Source organism: Triticum urartu, chromosome 6 (assembly GCF_003073215.2).
Source record: "Triticum urartu cultivar G1812 chromosome 6, Tu2.1, whole genome shotgun sequence".
NCBI classification, from domain to species: domain Eukaryota; kingdom Viridiplantae; phylum Streptophyta; class Magnoliopsida; order Poales; family Poaceae; genus Triticum; species Triticum urartu.
In genome coordinates this window covers 18,488,511-18,515,597 of record NC_053027.1, presented here as the reverse complement: position 1 = coordinate 18,515,597, position 27,087 = coordinate 18,488,511, and the positions used below count along the sequence as shown (strand labels likewise).

The 27,087-nt window shown below is 43.9% G+C and overlaps 1 long non-coding RNA gene across 12 annotated transcripts; it reads right to left on the bottom strand.

The window, feature by feature from the left end:
* Positions 1 to 2,766: 2,766 nt before the first annotated feature.
* LOC125516216 lies at positions 2,767 to 14,382 on the bottom strand. 12 transcript variants are annotated; one of them, XR_007287301.1, is made up of 9 exons: positions 13,778 to 14,382; positions 13,445 to 13,613; positions 12,795 to 12,850; positions 11,635 to 11,702; positions 11,478 to 11,534; positions 11,263 to 11,374; positions 4,662 to 4,768; positions 4,087 to 4,421; positions 2,767 to 3,690 (listed from the first exon to the last, which is right to left on the bottom strand). It is a non-coding gene; the product is annotated as an uncharacterized LOC125516216 (long non-coding RNA). The 12 variants fall into 12 exon arrangements; XR_007287296.1 differs by lacking the exon at positions 11,478 to 11,534 and having other exon boundaries at positions 13,778 to 14,381; XR_007287294.1 differs by having other exon boundaries at positions 4,662 to 11,374; positions 11,478 to 11,553; positions 13,778 to 14,379.
* Between the last annotated feature and the right edge of the window lie 12,705 nt (positions 14,383 to 27,087).

Below are 27,087 nucleotides of genomic sequence, written 5' to 3'. Positions count from 1 at the left end.
GGGATATAGAGGGTTTGATGGAATTGATGATTATATTGTTTGAGCCTCGTGGGCATATATATATATATAGGAATACAATGATCAATTTGAAGTACAGAACAAGGCAGGAATAAATCCTAATCCATCATATACTTCCTAATAAACATTATACTCAACACCTTTCATCCACTTCCACATCATTTCTGATATTAATTAGAGATTGCCTTTTTAGATTCGTGTGTTCATCATGTAAATGCTTTACACGGGATCATCTTTCCGGAATGTATGTGGAAATACAGAAAAAGTTCATGAATTTTTTTAGAAATGTTCATTTAATATGGAAAATATTCTCGGATTCAAAATTTGTTCATCTATTCAAAAAATGTACGTTGAGTTTAAATTTTCTTCATCAAAATTCAAAAGGTGTTCATCAGAAATTACAGTTTGTTCATCAAAATCCAAAACAAATTTATAAATTGTGAACATTTAAAAAAAATAACAATTGTTTTGCATTTAGTGAACATTTTTAGAAATTCTCAACTTTTTAAAATTTCCAAACTGAGCCACGCCCCACAGCTGGGCCTGCGCAAGGTCACCCCTGGGAGCGAGGGGCTGCGCGCAGGTTACTGGAGGTCCCAATATTTTGATAGGCGTCAAGCCATGTCCCAATTCACCGCCAAATCCTATTTGGCGCCTGTGGCGCCCGATACAGTTATTTGCACAAACAGGCGCTAAAACAGAAAAGAAAACCAAAAATAAAAAAGAAACGAAAAAAAGGAGCCACGCCCCACAGCTGGGCCTGCGCAAGGTCACCCCTGGGAGCGAGGGGCTGCGCGCAGGTTACTGGAGGTCCCAATATTTTGATAGGCGTCAAGCCATGTCCCAATTCACCGCCAAATCCTATTTGGCGCCTGTGGCGCCCGATACAGTTATTTGCACAAACAGGCGCTAAAACAGAAAAGAAAACCAAAAATAAAAAAGAAACGAAAAAAAGGAGCCACGCCCCACAGCTGGGCCTGCGCAAGGTCACCCCTGGGAGCGAGGGGCTGCGCGCAGGTTACTGGAGGTCCCAATATTTTGATAGGCGTCAAGCCATGTCCCAATTCACCGCCAAATCCTATTTGGCGCCTGTGGCGCCCGATACAGTTATTTGCACAAACAGGCGCTAAAACAGAAAAGAAAACCAAAAATAAAAAAGAAACGAAAAAAAGGAGCCACGCCCCACAGCTGGGCCTGCGCAAGGTCACCCCTGGGAGCGAGGGGCTGCGCGCAGGTTACTGGAGGTCCCAATATTTTGATAGGCGTCAAGCCATGTCCCAATTCACCGCCAAATCCTATTTGGCGCCTGTGGCGCCCGATACAGTTATTTGCACAAACAGGCGCATACCCCGCTCCCTTCCTTCCCTACTAACGGGACGGCCCATCTCCCCCTTTCGTTAGAATCGAACCTGCGACCATCAGCATCGAGGGAGGATGCGATAACCCCTGCACCACATCTCCCACTTTTGACCAGTTACATCTTTTCTTTCCTTTCTTCTTCTGTCTTTCCTTTTTCCCTTTTTCCAATTTTTCTTTTTCAAATTCGAGATTTTTTCTTTTTCTTCATATTTTTTCTGCAAAATGGATGAATATTTTTTGTCAAATTCAATGAAACTTTCCATATTCGATGATTTCTTTGTTGAATTTGATGAACTTTTTTCAAATTCAATGAACCTTTTTCAATTTCGATGAACCTTTTTGAATTTGATGAACATTTTTTTTACTTTGATGAACTTTTTTTCGAATTCAATGAACTTTTTTCAAATTTGATGAACTTTTTTTAATTCAATTAATCTTTTTCAATTCGATAACCCTTTTTCAAATTCGATGAACACTTTTCAAATTCGATTAACTTTTTTTGAATTTGATGACTTTTTTCAAATTCGATGAACAGTTTTTAAATCTGATGAATGTTTTTTCGAATTTGATGAACTTTTTTCAAATTCAGTAAACTTTTTTTAAAATTGGATGAACAGTTTTAAAATTCGATGAACCTTTTTCGAATTTCATGAACATTTTTCAAATTTGACGAACCTTTTTCGAATTTGATGACCAATTTTCAAATTCGATTAAATTTTTTTCTAAGAACAAGAGTAGACACTGTAGCAAACTGGTTGTTTCTTTTAACAAAATCAGTGTATACTATAGCAATTTTTTAAAACAGAAAAAAGAAAGAAACAAGCGAGCGGCGGGGGCTAGCGAGCGGGCGATGCTGGGCCAGGGCCAGGCCCAGGCAAGGAATGCAGCGGGCGCTGGTTCGCTAATGGGCGCTGAAGGCGCCAAGGAGGAGCTCTCCACTTCACCACGCCTTTTTTACCAACGAATGGAGAACAACTAAAATATTTATATTTTTAAAATCGAAGAATCAATCTCAACAGACTGCCACGTAGAGTTATTGTCAGTGGAAGACGTCGCAGTTGAAAAATTCGCTGTATTTTCTCTTATTTTTTGCAGGCTGGCAGTATACTTCTGTCAGGTTATATAAGTACCTAACGCTTATTTTTTTGCCGCTCCAAGTACTTGACAGAAGCTCAGTCTCAAAAGCATTTTATTAAGTATGTCTTTAACAAATAGAATTGACCATGTTGTTTCACCAACAAATGTAGAACTGGAAGACCGGAGTTTGGTACAGCGAGAAATAACCTGAGCAGGCTACTGTTGAGTTGGTTATTCAGAAATAAAATGAAAGAATTCTTGTGGAAATATTCAGAGGTAGAATAAAAATGATATGTAGTTTGGAACACCGCATTAGATCTAGGTAACAATCACATATATGAATCACAAACAACACTCAAGCATGCTACTATATGTTCTTCTGTGCGAAAGCTTAATTAATTGTACAGAATTAGCTCACACAGAAAGCAAGATAACAACAACAAAGTACAACTGTATCGCGTGCAACAACCCAAAGGAGTACAAAAGATTTCTGAGTGGTTTGATCCCACATCTCATTCTCCTACAAAAGTAGCTCACAAAAAAAATGGCAGCAAAGGAAATATAATCTGACATCTCATTTCCCTGAGACAGTTGATCTTGTAACTTACAAGGAAACAAACAATTTATTAGTAAAATATAATCTGACATCTCATTCCCCTGAGACATTTGGACAAACATGTGATGGATAACCTTACTCTCCAGATGGCAACCTCCTAGGAAATTCGATCTCTGACGGGAAGCAAGCTACCTCAACCCTGCGAGTATTTAATATTGCCAACATATGTAAGATTGCTTGGCAAGGACTAACTAATGTTCTGCAAAAATAATATAATCATCTTCTTAAAAAGGCACTGTACACAGCATAGATTGAAGGAACTCATGACAGCAAATTTTAACTACACATAAGTACTAGTGTAGTCAAACACCAATCATTTTCCCAGGAATATTGAAAAAACAAAGGCAAGAACCATCAGCTTTGGAAATGAAATTGTTGAAACTAAATTTAAAAAGAAAAGATAAAGGCATATAGCTATCCGCAAGCAGAATATGAATAAACAGTACAGTCAAGAAAAGGGAAATAAATCATTGGCCTTAGAATGAGAACTTGGTGAACTCTGGTATGAATTTGTAGGTCTCTTTGCGTTGTTTTCTTAGCACAATCTGAGCACAGGAAATTATCTAACTTTTTGGCCTACTCAATGATCATTCCCATACTTGGTGAACTCTGGATGGAACCTGCACATGTTCAAAGGTATAAACTAAATAAACATGTGAATAAAGAAGGTCAACAGTAGCAGAAATACTGAGAAGATGAAAAGAGGGAACGACTCGCTAATTTTACCAACAGTTACCATCTTATTAACTTAGTAATCTTCAGAAATGTAAAACATTCTTTTGTGAAAAAACAATAAGCATGCAATGAAGGGAAACATATTACCAATTGAAAGATTTTATCAGCAAGCAAAAGTCTCATTTAAATTTTGAAGCAATCAGACAAACTCTGTGAATATATATTAAAGTTTAAAGCAGTATTTGTTGGGTTGTTAGTGCTTGGAACCTCATTATTAGATCTCTGAAAGAACTTGGAAAATAATGTATCCAATAAGCAAAAATATCATATTTGCGCTTTACCAGCAGTCGTTTTCGATATAGAAAATTAAGCGCCTCTAGAAGATTTTGTAAAAAATATCTATCCACTGGCCAATGCACTTTGGGATTACAGGGAGCCCATTAGTATCTTATGATCTTACTACCTACAACAAAATACAACAATCCGTAAGAAATTGCAATCAGCATGAAACTGAACCTCAAATATGATACAACAAAATGTAGCAGAGGTGGCTGCAAACACATAACTAGTGGTGTTTTCTTTGACATGGCCTCTCCTCAATGTAAATCTGACCGTGGAAACTTCTCGTGCCTCGCCAGCGATGGTTGTCTGCAGCTTCTACCAGTGAATCTCAGGTCTGCAGCAGGGTAATTTATTAGACCAAATCTCATAGAAGAAAACCAATAATTCATTTATAGATCCCGCTGACTAGATCTCATTGATCAATATGAAAAATATAGGGAAGTAAATTAGGAACACATTATAACAATCTATATACTATAACATGAAGAATCATAGATAGGGGGAGCAAGAAGGCTGCATTTCTTCCAAAAGTAGTAGTACAAAACAAAAGAGACGTTATGAAGGTGAGTTTTACCTTTAATTGATTCGAACCATGCTACAGGAACGAAGGTCAGATGAACTTCTACTGCCGCCCTTCACCTCCGGAACGCTCACCGCTGCTTCCGCTCCCCATTCCAGAAACTGCAAGGAGAGAGAGAGAGAGAGAGAGATAGAGGGCAACGAGGCAAAGAGGAGTGGAGTCGGCCGCGGGGCTCATGACCAGACAGGGGCTGCTTCATCCCGATTTTTTTCTAGCTACAGTGGCCGCGGGCCGACTTCAATAAATAATTTCACGAGAGCAACGAGGCTACTAGTGACCCTCTCATACTGTAGGAGTTAAATTTCTTTCCTTACTTTTCCCAATAACACCAATCACCCATGTATTGTCCTCCACGACCCATCCCACCATGTCTTCCCATACTAATGTTATAGATCCTAGGCCGTCGTCACCTGCAGTTTCAGAAGGTCGCGCCTCATTACCATGTACAAAAGGTCAGCACCTCACCGCCATCTCCGGGAGGCCAGCGCCCCGCAGCTCCAGGAGGCGCAATATTTGAGACATCCGCTGTTGCGGGTCATGGTCTCCGCACCTTTTGCTACATACAGGACCTCATCGCCGGACTTCACCACGGAACCTTAGCCCCGGCAACCCGTTCCACCGACTGGCTTCTCTAGGGCACCGTGCGTGCCCTATACACTGCTCTTCCATGCTCTGCTGCTCTCTAAGACTGTTCTGTAAAAGAAAAGAGTAGAACAAAGAAACAGGTACAATGACTTCATTGGACATAGTATCTTGTTGTCCGGTGATTTCTTAGGGTGTTACCTACACTGACCCTACCTCATACATGTGTCGTTTGCTGGTGCAGTGTTCCTCCACCTATGAGGTTGCTCCCCCCAATTGTTTTTACAGGCAGTGGTGGTGGCTCCATAGTGACAACTCGCGCGACCTTTATAGATGGTGATGGTCGCTCTACACAGACTCCCCTCATGGCTTTCATCGATAGTGTTGGTGCACATCACTCCCACGCGGTTGGTGTTTGTGTGCCTACGACGTTGTCTCCTCTATCGACTTCTACCACCGGTATTTGTCGTGCTACACCGCTACCTCTTTGGGGCTCACATAGGTGGTGGTGGCGGCCACTCCTCTTTTGGTGATTCTACGTCGACCACTTCAGCGGTATCCTTCACCGCGCAGGAGCTTGGACAACTTCGACACCTACTTATTGCTTCTGGTTTTTCATCGCCCGGTGCTTTTGTACAGTTGGGTATATTTCCATGGATCCTTTGATTGGAGCGTATTTTCATATAACTCATGATTCTTCCAGTTTGTCTCTATTCAAACCTCTAGCTTCTCATGTTCATGTTCTTACTGTTGATGGTACTTCCCTCCCATTGAATAGTTGAGACACTTTGTCGTGTCATGTTCTTTCTTTTGCTCACCTTCCTTGACTTACCATGTAACTCATTTTAGGTGGTTAGATTGTTGACTGGTTGTAGATTAGGACCGTTACACGGGTGCTCTACTTGGTGCCAATCTCTTCGCCTTTGTTACCTCAACTACCAGCTCTCTATCACATCATTGTCTTGGTCACTTCTGTCTCTCGTCCCTCATCCTTTGGTTCAACGTGGATATGTCTCCGGCATTGGGTCTTTAGACTGCCAGGTTGTCGGCTTCGTAAACAGTTCCGTTATTGCATCCTCATAGCAAGAAGGTTTCTCAACACCCATCCGATCTTGTTCACTCTGATGTTTGGGATCCAACTCCATTTGCCTCGAAAAGAGGCCATTCTTTACTATAATATCTTTATAGATGATTCCTCTGTAAGTTTGCCGCCATGACTGCCGATGATTTTGTCTTCCCTGCCATGCCACCATGCTTGACCCAATTTTCCACTCCTATTTGTCTTCCATGTAGATTCTGCTCATAACTGTACCTCTCATTTGTTGCGTGGATTCCTTGTTGAGCAGGACACACTTGCTCTCCTTGTGCTCATGCTCAGAATGATGTTGACGAGCACAAGCATCATCACTTTCTTGAGGCAGCTCGTGAATTGATGATCGTCGTGGCTCTTCCGCCTCACTTTTGGGTTGAGGTTGTTCCTACTTCCACCTATCTCATCAACATTCAACCTGACATTTCTACCGAGCATCATTTTGGTTGTTCTCATGACTCAGTGCTTTGTTTGTTTGGTTGTCGTTGCTATGTTTTGCCACCCTCCCCTCCCCCCTCCCCCCCCCCCCCGAACGCACCAAACTGACTGTTCAGTCAGTTGAATGTCTTCACAATGACGAGCACAATGGCTATCAATGTTGGGATTCTGTCGGTCGTCAAATACGCATTTCTCGGGATGTGACTTTTGATGAGTCTCGTCCTTCTCTATCCACACCCATCCTCCCATTGAGGATATTCCTTTCCTCACTTTTCCCGATACAACTATCACTCATGTGTTGCCCTCGTCCACCCATCCCATCATGTCTTCCCATACTACTCTTGTAGACACCATGCCATCATCACATGTGGCTTCCGCACCTCATTTGTTACCTTAGGCAACCTCACCACGCTCATCCCATGTGGCTTCTCAAGTGATTCCCCCTCGTCCTCTTATATTTACCACATTGGTCATCCACTTGTTGTGGATTCTTCTAATGCACCATTTCCCTTGACAACCATGCCTCCTATTGGCCATGCATCACCTCCCGCTCAGCCTACTATGGTTTCTGCATTCGCCCGCTTCCCCCTATTGTATACTATGATTATTCTGGCGTCATTCTTCTCGAGATGAATGCTCATGATAGTGCTGTTCACCTCGAACTGCAATATGCAATGGCATAAGAGATTGCTGCTCGTGAGTGCATCAACACATGGGATCTCATTTCCCTTCCTCCTCATGCTCGTCTGTCACTTGTAAGTGGGTCTACAATGTTAAGACTGGTGGTTCTCCTAATTGTTACATAGCTCGTCGTGTGGCCCGTGGTTTTCAACAAAAATATGGCCATGACTATGATGGCAGAGTGCCATGCCATGCTATGGCATGACTACGATGGCACCTCACTCCACAACAACCATGCCATGCCATCGTCCACTGTCATGGCCAACACACAGGCATATGCCCTCTTCCTGTCTTCCTCGCTTCCTTATCGCCATCCCTTCTTCGCTCGGCTCTAGGTCCAAAGACTGACGGCAATGACAGTCCGCTCTCGACAGTGTTTTCACCCTTCCCCCACACCTGCCGCGTACTCTTTCCATTGCCTGCCAGTCCGGCAAGGCATCCTTCACATGTTTGCAAGTTGCTTTGTGTGCTGCCTTGTTCCTACATCCTGTGCTCCCATGCAGGTTGCCCAAATAGCCACAAGCTCAGGCACCACCACTGGCGGAGCAAGAGCACGAGCAGTCGGCACCGTCTCCGTCTTACGCGAGGACGCATAGCGCCCAAGAGCACGACGCTACCTGTCGCCAAGGCCAGGGACGACCAACAAGGGAACATGGAATGCGGAACCAAGTCCGTGACACACAACCCACAAACAAGGGAAGAACGCTAAGTCGGATCGGCTAGAAATGGAGAGTGCATGAGAGTTACGGGGATTCAATGAAAACGCTGTCAAGAGCGACACGCCCTTGCCATCCTGTCTTTTCTTCACATGAACTTGCAAATAGGGAGGTATGAGGAAGCAATGAAAATGATGTCAGAAGCAGCACGCCCTCGTCATCCTCTTTCTTTTTCACTTGAACTTGCAAATAGGAACCCTGAGCTGAGATGCTCATCCCAGTTTTCCCTCGTGGTATTCTATAAGACTTGTCACTTTCTTTCCCCTGGCACCAAGGGCAAGTCCTTGACTAACGCGAGGTTGCCTGCAATCATAACATCTTGCGAGGTGGCTTCGTACCAAAGTCATAACCAGGAAGGGTCAAAATCATCTTTCTCCTTACACATCGGGTTTGTTCAAGCTCGATTTTCTTTCCATGACCACCTTGGCACCTACTAGCCCAACTACCTCAGGCCAAAATACCAAAATAGGAGTAAGGCTTCTTGTTATTAGAAATGTCCAAGAATTAGCATATAAGTGTGTTGCCATGAGGTTGAGCACTGAACTCATTTGTAGGCTGGAAGCACATCTTTCCATGGATACTTGATATTGGAGAGTCTTTTCATATGACTCATGCTTCTTCCAGTTTGTCCTCCATTCAAACCTTTAAACTCTCATATTCATGTTCTTATTGTTGATGGCACTATCAGCACTTCATTGTCATGTTCCTTGACTTACCATGTAGCTCATTTCATGTGTAAGATTGTTGACTCAGGGGTAGTCATCCTCATCTTTGGCTCTTGTTTAGATTAGATCGTCACACGTGTGCTCTACTTTGTGTTGGCCCTCGGTGCAGTGACTCCCAGCTCCTCCAGGAGCTTGAATGGCTTCACATGCCTTGCTGCTGCCACCGCTACTCTCTTCACCTATGTTTCCTCGGCTGTCGGCTCTATGTGGCATCATTGTGGGTCACTTGTATGGCTCTCATCCCTCGTCCTTAGTTCGAGGTGGTTTTCTTGGATCTGTCTCAGGTGTTGTGTCTTTAAACTATCGGGTTTGTCAGCTTGGTAAACAGGTTCGGTTACTTTATACTCATAGCGAGGCGGTGTCTCAACATCCTTTCAATCTTGTTCACTCTGATGTTTGGGGTCCAGCTTCCTTCGCCTCGAATGGAGGCCATCGCTACTATATTATGTTTATAGATGATTACTCTCGACACACATGGATATATTTCGTATCTTCTTGTAGTGAGATCTTAGCGGTGAGAAGTTTAACACCATGGTTCATACCCAGTTTTCCACTCCCATCAGTGTCTTCCGTGCAGATTCTGCTCGTGAGTATCTCTCATTTGTTGTGGGATTCCTCGCTGAGCAGGGCGCACTTGGTCAGTTCTCTTCTCCTAGTGCTCATGCTCAAAATGGTGTTGATGAGCGCAACCATCGTCACTTTCTTGAGGTAGCTCGTGCGTCGATGATCGCTGCCTCTCTTCCACCTCACTTTTGGGTTGAGATTGTTCCTACTTCCACCCATCTCATCAATATTCACCCTTCCTCTGCTCCACAGGGTGACATTTCTCTCGAGCGTCTTTTTAGTTGTTCTTGTGACTACTCAACGCTTCATTTGTTTGGTTGCGGTTGCTACCTTTTCTTCGTCTGTTTCCTTGGCGACCGACTCTCTGTGGCATCATCGTCGGTCAATTGTATGGCTCTCGTCCCTCACCTCTCAACGTGATTTTCTTGTATCTATCTCGGGTGTTGTCTTTAAACTGTCAAGTTTGTCGGCTTGGTAAACATGATTACTTCATCCTCATTCTGAGACGATCTCTCAACGTCCTTTTGATCTTGTTCTCTCAAGCATCTTTTTGGTCATTCTCATGGCTACTCAACGCTTCTTTTGTTTGGTTGCGGTTGCTACCTTTTCTTTTTGCGCCCCCCCCCCCCCCCCCCCCCTTGAACGCACCAAACTGGTTGCTCAGTCTATTGAATATAACTTGTTAGGATCCTTCTCATGGGATGCTCATTTCTCAGGATGTGGCTTTTGATGAGTCTCATCCTTTCAATCCATGTCCATCCTCCCATTGACGATATTTCTTTCCTCACTTTTGCAGATACACCTATCACCCACGCATTGTCCTTATCCACCCATCCCACCGTGTCTTCCCGTACTAATATTCTAGACTCCATACCAGTGTCACATGTGGCTTCCTTGCCTCGTTCATTACCTGAGGCTACCTCAAACCTCGCTCGTCCTGTGAGGCTTCTCCGGTAATTCCCCCTCATCCTCTTCTTACCACATTGGTCGTCCACGTGTTGTGGATTCCTCTAATTCGCCATCTCCCTCAACTACAAAACCTCCTTCTATTGGTAACGCACTGCCTCCAACTCGACCTACTATGGCTTCTGTGCTCGCCCGCTTTCCTCTATTGAACGCTATGGTTATTCTGGCACCACTCTTCTTGACACGACTTCTTACTTTGACGCTGTCAAAAATGCCTTTCTTAATTGAATGACGTGACATAAAATGAGTGTCCAAAGCACCCGCACCGGCCCTCCATGTAGTATGAATAATTTGTATATTTGGAATTTCATCATCATGGAAACAAGGCCACACAACAACTAAACTAGCAGGAGTAGGAAGGCATCCTTGAATATAAAACAATACCAACATGAGTTGAGGATGCAAGTGCATATCATGGATGGTACACAGACCACATATATGCAGTCAGAATATCATGGAGGCAGGCAGGGAATAAATAAAGTGGTGATACTACATCCTGAAACGAACAAGACTGCTCCATGTGTGTAGTTGTTGTTGAGTGCTGCCTAGTTGTTGAGTGCGAAGAAGAAGAAGTGTTTCAGACTTTGAGTGGGATGGGAATCAACATGGACATGAGCTATATATATTCTATCAATTCCTGCTCAAAGACATATATATTCAACAAGTTTCTATCAGGCAGGCTAGTGGCAGCAAGGCAGAGAAACAAACAAACAAACAAACAGTAGCACCATCGTTATGCAAGGGCGTACTGTAGCAGCCTAACCAGATATAGCCATGGCACGATGGCCACACTGAGCTCAGAGCAACCACTGGAGGTGAGGAGAGGAACTCACCGTAGCTGTTTCTGTAGCCGCGGCCACCATCTCACGGAAGCAACGCCAAGGTGCCTGGCGCGATGAACCCCTTATCGTCTGCATCGGTGATGGTGTTATACCGAATCGAATCCTGCTGCACAAGAAGGGCAAGAGAAATAACAAATAATCTTGAGGTCAAATCGAAAAACAAAACAAGAAGTGATGAACTTGAGCTTGAAGAAAACATGGGTGACCTAGTTCCGCACACGCACACACGCACACACACAGGGCTAGAGATGAACACAGACTACCTACATCGAAAGAGAATTGCTAATAATCTGAGAGATGCAGTGTATTCAATTATTCATTTATAGAAGCAAGCTCAAACTGGGCTTGTAGTCAGTGGCGCACCTGCATGTAGAAGATACTATGGGCATGGCGGCCAGAGTTGTGGATGTGGAACTAGTTGTCGCCATGGCCTGGCACAAGTGGCCGAGGAGTCGTTACAACAATATTGAAAAAAAACAGTATGGGGCACGCTATTAACAACTAAAGTCAGAAGAAAGTTTGTTTGTTGAATCTAATGATATCTTCATTTTTCTTGTAGGGTATGGAATTTGCGACTACTTTTGACTAAACATTTCATAACTTGACGGGCAAAGCATTAATGACCCATCGGCGAACAGGAAAATATAGCTCCATATATTCATTATTCACCTTCAGGATCAGCAAAGTTTCGAGATGTTTTCTCCAAATAATCACAACAAAATCAAACCCGCGAACACCAATAGATCTAAATCATCTCTATTCTCAAGCAATGCTGCAAAGGTCTCTAATTTTTCTCTCCCAAGTAACCACCGAATAGATAGAAACCCACAAGACGTAGAGTTTCCAATTCACCTCTCAAACACATTACTATTATAACTAGGAAACTCCCCTGTGTTGCAACGGGGGCATAAATATTCTAGCGGTGCAACATTGACTGTGTCAAACATATATCTTTGGGAGGATCAACATGCACATCAGATGACTAATTTTAAAGAAACGAACCAGCCTTTTTGTAATTTTAGTACAAACAAGGTAAATTTCAGTACAACACAAACAGGGTACATTCAAGTCCAAGAAGTCCAAGTATCTTGACAAAATTTCAGTAGTAGTCAAATTTCAGTGCAAGGGGATGTTTCAATAGCTCCAGAAAAGTTCGGTACAGGTGAAAAATTCAATATCCTCAGAGAAGTGCTTGCATGAATACGAACCAAAAATAGTCCTAGATCAGGAAAGGTACATCATGTTATAATCCACATTAAAGGTTATATGTCATGAACTCATGATTCCACGGTCATACAAGAAAGTAAACAAACCATTTCTTTGTCACCATTTGTAAAACTGTTTAGAAACTATTCCTAGCCAGGAACAAAGTATGCCTAGCAAGCCAGGAGCAAAAACATTTATTATGCAGACAAATGAAATTCAGAGAACGTCAAAGAATCTAGCTTAGAGTACAGCAGCAAAGACTTGTGTCAGATGCCTCCAACACAAGGCGAACATTCTGTATAACTCAAGAAATTTACCTTTCTGGCTTCATCTCTTTGTCCAAATAAAATCTGCAATTCCTTTCTTTCAAAATCTACCAGATTGCAGAAGAGGCAAGATCAATCTTCTTATATGCAATAATCTCAAACTAATAAGTTCTTGCTCAAGACATAAAAATCTTGCCAATAAAGCATGCGGCATCAGTATAATTCTCCAGGAGCTGATAAAAGGAGAAGCATACACATAGAAAATAATTTATCTATTTGTGTGGGGCACTGTGGTATAATTATTCAGGAACTGATAGCAGGAGAAGCATACTTGGAGAAATTAATTTATCTATTTGTGTGGAGCATGCTAAAACATACAGGATAGGCAGGTTCTTGTGGATACCATGATATGAAAAGGCAGTCAGAGAGTTTTTAATATTCCATGGCAAGGCAATGATTTATGATGTACTCTCTTGGTCTCCTCTCCCCACGGATATATGCTACTGTGACAACAAGCATTGCATAAAACAGCTCTGCCTAGTGCATACACAGTCGGTGTCTAATTGCTTCTCTCATATTCTTCAATTACACAAGACAGCAAATCGAAAAGATCACTTTAACATAGTCTAGCTACACATATTTGAAGTAGAACGTATAGAACAATGACAAATGATGGTGTGCACAACAGAAGACCAAATTACCTGTATTAGATCAAACAGAGCACGGCGAACACTGGCTTCTTTCTCTGGCCAGAGTAATTATTTTGGGACTGGTACTGCTTAATTTGGATGCAGCGTATGCAGATATTATGTTGGCAGTGAGACAAATATGCAGTTCAGAAGAGCAAGGTAAATTCTGAAGTTCAGTGCCCTGTTCAGAACAGAAAGACAAATCAAATCTGCTTAATTTGGATGTTCCTCCTTTCCAAATCTGCAATTTCTTTCTTTCAAATCTACCAGACTGCTTAATTAATTTACAAACAAAGACACTTCCGGATGTCTCAAAAGCTTACAGATTTATGGGGAAGAATGCACCTGGCAGGTTGTTGGCAATGCCGTTGATGTGCCACTGCGAAGAAAGGAGGCGGGGAAACAAAACCCTAGAAAACATGTTGCTTGTGCCGCTTGTCGTGGAAGAGATGTGAAGCTCAAGGTGCGGCCTGTGCCGCTGCCGTCGAAGAGACGGGGGCTCACCGGCTGAGGAACAGAGCCCCTGAGCGAGCGTTCGACGAGGAAAGGGGCCTGCGCCATTGGTGGCCGTGGAAGAGGAGCGACGAATCCACTGGAGGGGCCACAGATCAGGCCTATTGCCGTCGATCTCTACCCGTGGCAGCGTTGTCGATCCTTTGAAGCCGCCATCGGCCATGGACACCCGGCCAGATCAACCGCCTAGGCGCGTCGAGCTCTGTCGCAGCCACGCGCCGAAGATCACCGACGCGCCCGTTGTTGCTGGAATCCAAAATTCCCCGCCCGCAGATTGAGGTGGAGTAAAAGCCTGAGCGGAGGCGGGACGGCGGGAGCAGCGGCGTTCATCTCTACTCGCTCGCCAGCCGCCGGAGGAGTTGCTAGGGCGGCCGAAGGGGGAGCGGCGCCGCGGCGGTGGATTCGATTTGGGATAGGTTTCGTTGCACGTTTCGGCGTAGCGTGGGTTGACTCCTGGGCCGTCGGCGACTCTTGGGCCGTCGTTTCTCCGGTTGGGGCCCGCAAGTGCGGGGGCTTAAAAGTAAGGTGTGCGCGTGTTTTTCCATCTTAAAGAATACTAGCAAATCATAATTATTTTTTGTCATCTTCAACAACATAATCATATATTCATAGTAATAGGGATTAGAATTCCACCTTCAGAGAATATTAATGTCTAAAATATTGTATTATACAATGAAGATTGTCAATAGGAGTAACAACATGTCTACACAAAATAAAATAAATATTTATAATGCTTTTACGTTAAAAATGGTGCCTTCACAAAATATACAAATGTTAATAGGAAAGGTTATATCATCCACTCTTTTTCAGTAATATTTATTTCTAAAACATGATATATGAAGTTTATTTGATGAAAATGTTCACTCATATATAGAATAATGCTAAATTACTATATGGCATTACAATTTTATATTAGAAAAAATATAAGCCAATAAGGATGATGCCAAATTTTCTTCATACAAATCAAATAATATGTGTCGTTATTAAACTATCTAAAGTTCTGGCACATGCATCGAGCGGGTCACTTTGCTAGTAATTATATAATAGTGCAATTGTTGCACATATTGTATAGGATTTATGTACACACTTTTACACTTGCATAACATCCTAAGAATACTCATTAAAAAAACCTAATAATTAAAAAAAAAAAGTAAAAGGAAAAGCAAAAACGAATTAGAACAGAAAAAATGATAGACAACAAAATAAAAAAAAAGATAGGGGAAGGCTGGGTCGTCAGATGGGTTGATGGGCTTCGGCCTATTAAGGATTGACTGACCCAAAAGAGAGGTCAGTCAAATTCCCAGCCCAGATCAGACACGCCACAAATATAGAAAAAAGAAGTTCCTCAAAAATTAGAAAAAAGAAAGCACAAATCTTCAAGCAACAATCAATGTCGATATGCCGGCTTGTTAAGTGTGGAAAGTGCGACACCTCTCTACTCACATCAATATGCGTGTGGCTGCTTTTACTGGATGTCATATTTTATGTATGGAACTAAAATGTTGGTGCTCGACACCCATAGAATGGAGTTCTCCATTGCTGAAATCGCACTTGATGGTTTTGCTATGGCCATGGTGGAGGTTGGGGAAGGCGGGCCTGGGGTGTTCATGCTTCATTATGGGGGATCCAAGCTCAATTATAGCATTAGGCAAAACGATGGTGCGAGTTTGAGCCAGTGGCTAGAGGAGAAAACAATCTCATTGGGTTATGGGCGCTACATCGTAGGTTCAACGGAGAGGTACTTCCTCTTGTATCAGTTGCGAAGCCCGTTGCCCCGATCGAGGCGTTTTCATGCTGGACGTCCGAACATTTTAGCTCGAGAGACTGTGTGGTCAACGGTTGGGCCGCACATATAGTAACTTCCCACTGTCGCTATAGTATCAAGCGGTAAGCTTTCTATCACATCCAGGTAATATGATTTTTATGACATGCTTGTTGATTCCTGACAGTGCATTATTGGGATTGCAACTCTTCTTTAAGCGACTTGGTACTTACAGGGCCGGTCCTGAGTGGGGGGGGGGGGGGGGGCGGGGGGGGGGGGGGGGGGGGGGGGGGGGGGGGGGGGGGGGGGGCGGCCGCCCGGGGCCCCCGAGTAGGAAGGGCCCCCCGATTGATTGGTTGCCCTATATACGTGTGTAATTGCTTAGCCTATAATAGGTCGACTGATTCTCCTAAAGGAAACAAAAGTTAATTGATCAATTAGCACGCCGTGCAATCTTCTCAGCTTATACTCCTCCTCCCCGATTGGCAACAAATCGGCCATACCATAGATGGCGGCGCCCTGCCCACTCGTCTAATACATAGTAAGTTCGGCTGCCGGGCGTCATTAGTGGAAGAAGGTAATGCGGTTTCCAGATTCCCATCAATCTTCTCTTAACCGCAAATTTTCTCTTTCTTTATTCTTGTTAGATCATTCGTTTGTTTCGTGAAGATTATTCTCTCATACATATCTCTTTCTCACACTCCAATTTCTTGTATTGATTGGAATTAGAAAAGAGAAACTTGGACTTTTGTTCGTGACGTAGCAGCAGAATCTTGCGATTTCGAATTATCTAGCCATCCAGGTACCTTGTTCCATGCCTTTCTTAGCACCTTTATGTAATTAGCAGTATTCTTAATTTCTTGTATCATATGTTGTGTGTTGATTAGCAAGATTGCTATTCATTTAGCAAGATGCTATCTAGCAATAATCCATCTGATAATGGGGAAAAACATGCATATGAGTTGATCGAGTCCCACATGAGTTGTTGGCATTTTTTTAGAGCAGATACAAGTGCTCTACTGATTCCCTGCAAAAAACAGTATTTCTACTGCCAACTCCAAGGAGCGATTTTTTAAAAAAGTGCTAACTTTAGGTGTCAAAGACAACTAGTGAAAACTGTAGGAAGACAAAAAAAATTAGTAGGCATGAAAGTGCTACTAATTCACCTAACAATACAAATATATATAATGGTAGATTGACGAGATCGATCAACTTTTACTGTGAATGTTTCTGACCCTTGTTTTTTAATAGTCAAGAAGACAAGACATCATAAATTATAGTCTGCCAAATATTTATTTGTGGTTGAAATAGAAAGAAAAATATGAATATGTTTATGTGGCTTTAGGGCCCCTCCGTGTTGTCTCGCCCCGGGCCCCGGAAATCCCAGGACCGGCCCTGGGTACTTAACTTTTATGTGCTTTTGGCAAGGTTAGCTCAGTAGCATAATTGTTATTTGCTTGTTTGTCCATTCTAATTGCCATTTAAAACTTTTTAAACAAGTAAAAGAAAGGAAGGATCTTACACGCTATGATTAGCATTCCTGAGGGGTCATGAAATCATAAAGAAAATTGGATTGTAGCAATTATTTTCGAGAAATGACTTTTATTATTAATTTGATGGAGATGGTATAAAAGTGTAAAATGATTTTAACCTTTGGATTGTTTCACCTTTGAAACACTCATTCTAGTCAGCGGGACTTCACACCTACACATTTACCTTATGATGTTGGTTTGGAATAAATCCGCATAATTGTTGGAAATATGCCCTAGAGGCAATAATAAAATGGTTATTATTATATTTCTTTGTTTATGATAATTGTTTATTGTTCATGCTATAATTGTGTTATCCGGAAATCGTAATACATGTGTGAATACATAGACCACAACACGTCCCTAGTGAGCCTCTAGTTGACTAGCTCGTTGATCAAAAGATAGTCATGGTTTCCTGACTATGGACATTGGATGTGATTGATAACGGGATCACATCATTAGAAGAATGATGTGATGGACAAGACCCAATCCTAAGCATAGCTCAAAGATCGTGTAGTTCGTTTGCTGTAGCTTTTCTAAATGTCAAGTATCATTTTCTTAGACCATGAGATTGTGCAACTCCCGGACACCGTAGGAGTGCCTTGGGTGTGCCAAACATCACAACGTAACTGGGTGACTATAAAGGTACATTACAGGTATCTCTGAAAGTGTCTGTTGGGTTGGCATGAATCGAGACTGGGATTTGTCACTCCGTATGACGGAGAGGTATCTCTGGGCCCACTCGGTAATGCATCATCATAATGAGCTCAATGTGATCAAGTGGTTGATCACGGGATCATGCATTACGGTACGAGTAAAGTGACTTGCCGGTAACGAGACTGAACAAGGTATTGGGATACCGACGATCGAGTCTCGGGTAAGTAACGTACCGATTGACAAAGAGAATTGTATACGGATTGATTGAATCCTTGACATCGTGGTTCATCCGATGAGATCATCGTGGAGCATGTGGGAGCCAACATGGGTATCTAGATCCCGCTGTTGGTTATTGACCGGAGAGGCTTCTCGGTCATGTCTGCATGTCTCCCGAACCCGTAGGGTCTACACACTTAAGGTTCGATGACGCTAGGGTTGTAGAGATATTAGCACACGGTAACCCGAAAGTTGTTCGGAGTCCCGGATGATATCCCGGACATCACGAGGAGTTCCGGAATGGTCCGGAGGTAAAGATTTATATATATGAAGTCCAGTTTCGGCCATCGGGAAGGTTTCGGGGGTCACCGGTATTGTACCAGGACCACCGGAAGGGTCCCGGGGGTCCACCGGGTGGGGCCACCTATCCCGGAGGGCCCCATGGGCTGAAGTGGGAGGGGAACCAGCCCCTAGTGGGCTGGTGCGCCCCCCTTGGGCCTCCCCCTGCGCCTAGGGTTAGAAACCCTAGGGGTGGGGGGCGCCACCCTTGCCTTGGGGGGCAAGGCACCCCCTTGGCCGCCGCCCCCCTAGGAGATTGGATCTCCTAGGGCCGGCACTCCCCCCCAGGCACCCTATATATAGTGGGGGAGGGAGGGCTGCGCACCCAAGCCCCTGGGCCTCTCCCTCTCCCCCCCCCCCCCCCCCCCCCCCCCCCCCCCCCCCCCCCCCCGTGACACTCCTCCGTCTCCCTGCGCTTGGCGAAGCCTTGCCGAGATCACCGTTGCTTCCAACACCACGCCGTCGTGCTGCTGGATCTTCATTAACCTCTCCTTCCCCCTTGCTGGATCAAGTTGGAGGAGACGTCTTCCCAACCGTACGTGTGTTGAACGCGAAGGTGCTGTCCGTTCGGCACTTGGTCATCGGTGATTTGAATCACGTCGAGTACGACTCCATCAACCCCATTCTCTTGAACGCTTCCGCTCGTGATCTACAAGGGTATGTAGATGCACTCCTCTTTCCCTCGTTGCTAGATGACTCCATAGGTTGATCTTGGTGATGCATAGAAAATTTTAAAATTCTGCTACGTTCCCCAACAGTGGCATCATGAGCCAGGTCTATGTGTAGTTACTATGAACGAGTAGAACACAAAGCAGTTGTGGGCGTCGATATTGTCAATTATCTTGCCGTTACTAGTCTTATCTTGATTCGGCGGCATTGTGGGATGAAGCGGCCCGGACCAACCTTACACGTACGCTTACGTGAGACCGGTTCCACTGACTGACATGCACTAGTTGCATAAGGTGGTTGGCAAGTGTCTGTCTCTACCACTTTAGTTGGATCGGATTCGATGAACAGGGTCCCTATGAAGGGTAAATAGAAATTGACAATTCACGTTGTGGTTTGGGCGTAGGTAAGAAACGTTCTTGCTAGAAACCTATAGTAGCCACGTAAAAACTTGCAACAACAATTAGAGGATGTCTAACTTGTTTTTGCAGCAAGTGTTTTGTGATGTGATATGGCCAAAGGATGTGATGAATGATATATGTGATGTATGAGATAATCATGTTCTTGTAATAGGAATCACGACTTGCATGTCGATGAGTATGACAACCGGCAGGAGCCATAGGAGTTGTCTTTATTTATTCATGACCTGCGTGTCAACATAAACATCATGTAATTACTTTACTTTATTGCTAAAGCGTTAGCCATAGTAGTAGAAGTAATAGATGATGAGACAACTTCAAAGAAGACACGATGATGGAGATCATGGTGTCATGCCGGTGACAACGATGATCATGGAGCCCCGAAGATGGAGATCAAAGGAGCAAATGATATTGGCCATATCATGTCACTATTTGATTGCATGTGATGTTTATCATGTTTTACATCTTATTTGCTTAGAACGACGGTAGCTTAAATAAGATGATCCCTCGTAAAAAATTTCAAGAAAGTGTTCCCCCTAACTGTGCACCGTTGCGAAGGTTCGTTGTTTCGAAGCACCATGTGATGATTGGGTGTGATAGATTCTAACGTTCGAATACAACGGGTGTAAGCCAGATTTACACACGCAATACACTTAGGTTGACTTGACGAGCCTAGCATGTACAGACATGGCCTTGGAACACAGAAGACCGAAAGGTCGAGCATGGGTCGTATAGAAGATACGATCAACATGAAGATGTTCACCGATGTTGACTAGTCCGTCTCACATGATGATCGGACACGGCCTAGTTAACTCGGATCATGTTATACTTAGATGACTGGAGGGATGTCTATCTGAGTGGGAGTTCATTGAGTAATTTGATTATATGAACTTAATTATCATGAACTTAGTCTAAAAACTTTACAATATGTCTTGTAGATCAAATGGCCCACATTGTCCTCAACTTCAACGCGTTCCTAGAGAAAACCAAGCTAAAAGATGATGGCAGCAACTATATGGACTGGGTCCGGAACCTGAGGATCATCCTCATAGCTGCCAAGAAAGATTATGTCCTAGAAGCACCACTAGGTAACACACCTATCCCAGAGAACCAAGACGTTATGAACGCTTGGCAATCACGTGTCGATGATTACTCCCTCGTTCAGTGCGGCATGCTTTACAGCTTAGAACCGGGGATCCAAAAGCGTTTTGAGAGACACGGAGCATATGAGATGTTCGAAGAGCTGAAAATGGTTTTTCAAGCTCACGCCCGGGTCGAGAGATATGAAGTCTCCGACAAGTTCTTCAGCTGTAAGATGGAGGAAAATAGTTCTGTCAGTGAGCACATACTCAAAATGTCTGGGTTGCATAACCGCTTAACTCAGCTGGGAGTTAATCTCCCGGATGACGCGGTCATTGACAGAATCCTTCAGTCGCTTACACCGAGCTACAAGAGCTTTGTGATGAACTTCAATATGCAGGGGATGGAAAAGACCATTCCTGAGGTATATTCAATGCTGAAATCAGCAGAGGTGGAAATCAAAAAGGAACATCAAGTGTTGATGGTGAATAAAACCACTAAGTTCAAGAAAGGCAAGGGTAAGAAAAACTTCAAGAAGGACGGCAAGGGAGTTGCCGCGCCCAGTAAGCAAGCTGCCGGGAAGAAGCCAAAGAATGGACCCAAGCCCGAGACTGAGTGCTTTTATTGCAAGGAAAGTGGTCACTGGAAGCGGAACTGCCCCAAATACATAGCGGACAAGAAGGCCGGCAACACTAAAGGTATATGTGATATACATGTAATTGATGTGTACCTTACCAGTACTCGTAGTAGCTCATGGGTATTTGATACTGGTGCGGTTGCTCACATTTGTAACTCAAAGCAGGAGCTGCGGAATAAGCGGAGACTGGCAAAGGACGAGGTGACGATGCGCGTCGGGAATGGTTCCAAGGTCGATGTGATTGCCGTCGGCACGCTGCCTCTACATTTACCTACGGGATTAGTTTTAAACCTCAATAATTGTTATTCAGTGCCAGCTTTGAGCATGAACATTGTATCAAGATTCCGTTTAATTCGAGATGGCTACTCATTTAAATCCGAGAATAATGGTTGTTCTATTTATATGAGAGATATGTTTTATGGTCATGCTCCAATGGTGAATGGTTTATTCTTAATGAATCTCGAGCGTAATGCTACACATATTCATAGTGTGAATACCAAAAGATGTAAGGTTGATAATGATAGTCCCACATACTTGTGGCACTGCCGCCTTGGTCACATAGGTGTCAAACGCATGAAGAAGCTCCATGCAGATGGACTTTTAGAGTCTCTTGATTAAGAATCATTTGACACGTGCGAACCATGCCTTATGGGTAAAATGACCAAGACTCTGTTCTCAGGAACAATGGAGCGAGCAACCAACTTATTGGAAATCATACATACTGATGTGTGCGGTCCAATGAGTGTTGAGGCTCGCGGTGGCTATCGTTATGTTCTCACCCTCACTGATGACTTGAGTAGATATGGGTATCTCTACTTAATGAAACACAAGTCTGAGACCTTTGAAAAGTTCAAGGAATTTCAGAGTGAGGTTGAGAATCAACGTGACAGGAAAATCAAGTTCTTGCGATCAGATCGTGGGGGAGAATACTTGAGTAGTGAATTTGGAACACACTTAAGAAAATGTGGAATAGTTTCACAACTCACGCCGCCTGGAACACCTCAGCGTAATGGTGTGTCCGAACGTCGTAATCGCACTCTATTACATATGGTGCGATCTATGATGTCTCTTACCGATCTACCGCTATCATTTTGGGGCTATGCTTTAGAGACTGCCACATTCACTTTAAATAGGGCTCTGTCGAAAGCCGTTGAGACGACACCGTATGAATTATGGTTTGGTAAGAAACCTAAGTTGTCGTTTCTAAAAGTTTGGGGATGCGATGCTTATGTCAAGAAACTTCAACCTGAAAAGCTCGAACCCAAATCGGAAAAATGCGTCTTCATAGGATACCCTAAAGAAACTATTGGGTATACCTTCTACCTCAGATCCGAAGGCAAGATCTTTGTTGCCAAGAATGGGTCCTTTCTAGAGAAAGAGTTTCTCTCGAAAGAAATAAGTGGGAGGAAAGTAGAACTTGATGAAGTATTGCCTCTTGAACCAGTAAGTGGCGCAGCTCAAGAAAATGTTCCTGAGGTGCCTGCACCGACTAGAGAGGAAGTTGATGATGATGATCATGAAACTTCAGATCAAGTTGCTACTGAACTTCGTAGGTCGACAAGGACACGTTCCGCGCTAGAGTGGTACGGCAACCCTGTCTTGGAAATCATGTTGTTAGACAATGGTGAACCTTCGAACTATGAAGAAGCGATGGCGGGCCCGGATTCCGACAAATGGCTGGAAGCCACGAAATCAGAGATAGGATCCATGTATGAAAACGAAGTATGGACTTTGACTGACTTGCCCGTTGATCGGCGAGCCATAGAAAATAAATGGATCTTTAAGAAGAAGACAAACGCGGATGGTAATGTGACCATCTATAAAGCCCGACTTGTCGCTAAGGGTTATCGACAAGTTCAAGGGGTTGACTACGATGAGACTTTCTCACCCGTAGCGAAGCTGAAGTCCGTCTGAATCATGTTAGCAATTGCCGCATTCTATGATTATGAGATATGGCAAATGGACGTCAAAACGGCATTCCTTAATGGTTTCCTTAAGGAAGAATTGTATATGATGCAGCCGAAAGGTTTTGTCGATCCTAAGAATGCTGACAAGGTGTGCAAGCTCCAACGCTCGATTTATGGGCTGGTGCAAGCATCTCGGAGTTGGAACATTCGTTTTGATGAGATGATCAAAGCGTTTGGGTTTATGCAGACTTATGGAGAAGCCTGCATTTACAAGAAAGTGAGTGGGAGCTCTGTAGCATTTCTCATATTGTATGTGGATGACATATTGTTGATGGGAAATGATATAGAATTCTTGGAAAGCATAAAGGCCTACTTGAACAAGTGTTTTTCAATGAAGGACCTTGGAGAAGCTGCTTATATATTAGGCATCAAGATCTATAGAGATAGATCGAGACGCCTCATTGGTCTTTCACAGAGTACGTACCTTGACAAGATATTGAAGAAGTTCAAAATGGATCAGTCAAAGAAGGGGTTCTTGCCTGTATTGCAAGGTACGAGATTGAGCACGGCTCAATGCCCGACCACGGCAGAAGATAGAGAAAAGATGAGTGTCGTCCCCTATGCCTCGGCCATAGGGTCTATCATGTATGCTATGCTGTGTACTAGACCTGATGTAAACCTTGCCGTAAGTTTGGTAGGAAGGTACCAAAGTAATCCCGGCATGGAACACTGGACAACGGTCAAGAATATCCTGAAGTACCTGAAAAGGACTAAGGACATGTTTCTCGTGTATGGAGGTGACGAAGAGCTCGTCGTAAGGGGTTACGTCGATGCTAGCTTCGACACAGATCTGGATGACTCTAAGTCACAAACCAGATACGTGTATATTTTGAATGGTGGGGCAGTAAGCTGGTGCAGTTGCAAGCAAAGCGTTGTGGCGGGATCTACATGTGAAGCGGAGTACATGGCAACCTCGGAGGCAGCACAAGAAGCAATCTGGGTGAAGGAGTTCATTACCGACCTAGGAGTCATACCCAATGCGTCGGGCCCGATGACTCTCTTCTGTGACAACACTGGAGCTATTGCCCTTGCCAAGGAGCCCAGGTTTCACAGGAAGACCAGGCATATCAAGCGTCGCTTCAACTCCATTCGTGAAAGTGTTCAAAATGGAGACATAGAGATTTGTAAAGTACATACGGACCTGAATGTAGCAGATCCGTTGACTAAACCTCTCCCTAGAGCAAAACATGATCAACACCAGAACTGCATGGGTGTTCGATTCATCACAATGTAACTAGAATATTGAGTCTAGTGCAAGTGGGAGACTATTGGAAATATGCCCTAGAGGCAATAATAAAATGGTTATTATTATATTTCTTTGTTCATGATAATTGTCTATTGTTCATGCTATAATTGTGTTATCCGGAAATCGTAATACATGTGTGAATACATAAACCACAACACGTCCCTAGTGAGACTCTAGTTGACTAGCTCGTTGATCAAAAGATAGTCATGGTTTCCTGACTATGGACATTGGATGTGATTGATAACGGGATCACATCATTAGGAGAATGATGTGATGGACAAGACCCAATCCTAAGCATAGCTCAAAGATCGTGTAGTTCTATTGCTGTAGCTTTTCTGAATGTCAAGTATCATTTCCTTAGACCATGAGATTGTGCAACTCCCGGACACCGTAGGAGTGCTTTGGGTGTGCCAAACGTCACAACGTAACTGGGTGACTATAAAGGTACATTACAGGTATCTCCGAAAGTGTCTGTTGGGTTGGCATGAATCAAGACTGGGATTTATCACTCTGTATGACGGAGAGGTATCTCTGGGCCCACTTGGTAATGCATCATCATAATGAGCTCAATGTGATCAAGTGGTTGATCACGGGATCATGCATTACGGTACGAGTAAAGTGACTTGCCGATAACGAGACTGAACAAGGTATTGGGATACCGACGATCGAGTCTCGGGTAAGTAACGTACCGATTGACAAAGGGAATTGTATACGGATTGATTGAATCCTAGACATCGTGGTTCATCCGATGAGATCATCCTGGAGCATGTGGGAGCCAACATGGGTATCCAGATCCCGCTGTTGGTTATTGACCGGAGAGGCTTCTCGGTCATGTCTACATGTCTCCCGAACCCGTAGGGTCTACACACTTAAGGTTCGGTGACGCTAGGGTTGTAGAGATATTAGCACACGGTAACCCGAAAGTTGTTCGGAGTCCCGGATGAGATCCCGGACGTCACGAGGAGTTCCGGAATGGTCTGGAGGTAAAGATTTATATATAGGAAGTCCAGGTTCGGCCATCGGGAAGGTTTCGGGGGTCACCGATATTGTACCGGGACCACCGGAAGGGTCCCGGGGGTCCACCGGGTGGGGCCACCTATCCCGGAGGGCCCCACATGGGCTGAAGTGGGAGGGGAACCAGCCCCTAGTGGGCTGGTGCGCCCCCCCTTGGGCCTCCCCCTGCGCCTAGGGTTAGAAACCCTAGGGGTGGGGGGCGCCACCCTTGCCTTGGGGGGCAAGGCACCCCCTTGGCCGCCGCCCCCCTAGGAGATTGGATCTCCTAGGGCCGGCGCTCCCCCCCAGGCACCCTATATATAGTGGGGGGAGGGAGGGCTGCGCACCCAAGCCCCTGGCCTCTCCCTCTCCCCCCCGTGACACTCCTCCGTCTCCCTGCGCTTGGCGAAGCCTTGCCGAGATCACCGTTGCTTCCACCACCACGTCGTCGTGCTGCTGGATCTTCATCAACCTCTCCTTCCCCCTTGCTGGATCAAGTTGGAGGAGACGTCTTCCCAACCGTACGTGTGTTGAATGCGGAGGTGCTATGCGTTCGGCAGTTGGTCATCGGTGATTTGAATCACGTCGAGTACGACTCCATCAACCCCGTTCTCTTGAACGCTTCCTCTTGTGATCTACAAGGGTATGTAGATGCACTCCTCTTTCCCTCGTTGCTAGATGACTCCATAGATTGATCTTGGTGATGCGTAGAAAATTTTAAAATTCTACTACGTTCCCCAACAATAATTGGTATGTTTGCAGGTAAAATGCCGAGCCACATTGTTTGATCTCCTATATATGATGGTGATGATATGAGTAAAACTGGAATGATGTCGATTAGTTTATGAAGGAATCATTCCAAATTTGTTTGTTCAAGAGACACGTCATTCATATAGCAAGAAGAGCTTGCCATCTCATGCCAAGAAAGGGAACCAACCTGTGCTCAATATAAATTGGTATCATTGCATCCACATTCTGTAGACAGTTCAAACTTTCACCTGCCTATTCTCAGTCCTTCAAAGCACATGCCATATGCAACCAATCAATTTTGTAGGATGGCAGATGGCACACATAGTTTGTTGATTGTTGCTACCTGAGATCCCTGTGTTTTTTTCCTTCACTGGCTGAAGCTAGAAATTTGTTATTCCATATTAGCTAATTTGTGTTGAAATGGGACACAGAGCTATCGATTTTTTTGAGGTTGAAGTTTTTAAAAGGATTCATTTCTGAATGTTTTGCATGCTTTTTTTGTAATTGACAGTGTTAAACACATAAAAAAGAGTGTTTGCTCTTACATTTTTTAAATTCTACCGTGGTCAATATTGTACCAAGGGAAGCAATTGGTAAAAAGAACTTCAAAAGGTTGATTCTCCATTTATTGTGTGTGGTTTGTGTTAAGCTTTAATATTATATTTTAAAATTTATCATTGTGCTTTCCGTGTAAGTAATTTACCTGGTGCTGCTGCCTGATACTAAGACCTATCGTGTTGTTCTGCTATGCTCACAAGCTCTTGAATATCGACAATTTAAACATTACAACTTTGAGATATTGGGCAGATGCTGAGAAAGGGGCCGAGAAGGAGACTCTGGAACAATGCTATGCCGCAAGATCGAAGGCATAGTTACCATGG